Genomic DNA, 1,512 nt, shown 5'->3' with positions numbered 1-1,512 from the left:
TAAATTTGTCACAATCCCTCCAGTCTCTCGGCCTGGCAAGCCTTCAGCTGTTCTTCATTTCCACAATGTTATATGAGTAGAAATGCAACCATACAGTAAGGCCTTTTCAGATTGGCGTTTCTTTCAATCACAATGCTGGATAATCCTCCTGAGGTCCATCCAAATTGTTCTGTTTATCAATAGTCTAATTTTCACTGCAGAACAGTGCTCCACGCTATACTTTCGCCTGTTTGCAGAACATTGGAGTATTTCCAATTTTGACCATTAATCTTTGCATACAAGTTTTTGTGCCAACATAGCTTTTTGTGGATAAATGCCCAGGAGAACAATTGCTGGGTCATATGTTAAATATTTGTTTAACTTTACTAACAAAGATCAACAGCTTTTCATGTGCTTACTTGCTGTTTGCATGTCCTCTGCTGAAACATCTATTCCTGCCTTTTGTCATTTTCTGAACTTTCAAGTATGCTTCCTATATTCCAGACTGATACATGGTTGCCAATAGTAATTTCCCTCAATCTGTAGCTAGTCTTTTCCTCTTAACCCTTTGAGAGAACAAAAGTTTTAATATGTTTAAAAAATCTTTACTTATTTTATTGGAAAGTCAGATTTGTAGAGAGAAGGAGAGACAGAGAAAGATCTTGCACCTGCTGGTTCACTCCCCAAGTGGCCACAATAGCTGGAGCTGTGCCAATCCGAAACCAGGAACCAGGAGCTTCTTCTGGGTCTCCTACACAGGTGCAGGGTCCCAAGGCTTTGGGCCGTCCTCCACTGCTTTCCCAGGCAGGGAGCTGAATGACGGAAATGGAGAAGCTGCAATACGAATCAGTACCCACATGGGATCCTGGTGCATGCAAGGCAAGGACTTTACCCACTACTGTGCTGGGCCTTTTTAAAATTTTAAACGATTTATTTTGCTTGCTTTGAAAGGCAGAGACAGAATCTTTTGTCTACTGGCTCACTCTTTAAATGGCCACAACAGACAAGGCTGAGGCAGGCTGAAGTCAGGAGCCAAAAACTTCATCCAGGTCTCCCACATGGGTAGCAGGGGCCCAAGCACTGCCTTCCAGGCACATTAGCAGGGAGACGGAACAGATGTACAGCAGCTGGGACTCAAATCTGCACAATGATTTGGGATACTGACATTGGAAGCAGCAGTTTAACCTACCGTGTCACAATGATGGTCCCAGAACAAAAGTGTTTAACTGGGAAACTTGGATGAAGTCTAATACAACATCTTCGTGTTACAGACTGTGCTTTCGAGGTGTCTAAGAACTTTTCAGCTAGTTCAAGGTCCTGAAATTTCTTCTTCTATGATTTCTTTTTGAAATGTTATATCCTTTACATCTTACATTTTAGGTTCATGTCAATTTTAAGCAAAAACTACTATAAAAGTGTGATGTTTAGGTCAAGATTCTTTTATTTCCTATGATTTATAATTTCTCCACCATCCTTCCTCCATTGATTTGCTTTTGTGCTTCATCAACATCAGTTGGGCAAAGTATACTGCCA

Source organism: Ochotona princeps, chromosome X (genome assembly GCF_030435755.1).
Source record: "Ochotona princeps isolate mOchPri1 chromosome X, mOchPri1.hap1, whole genome shotgun sequence".
Taxonomy (NCBI): Eukaryota; Metazoa; Chordata; class Mammalia; order Lagomorpha; family Ochotonidae; genus Ochotona; species Ochotona princeps.
Note: the sequence above shows the minus strand (reverse complement) of the source record.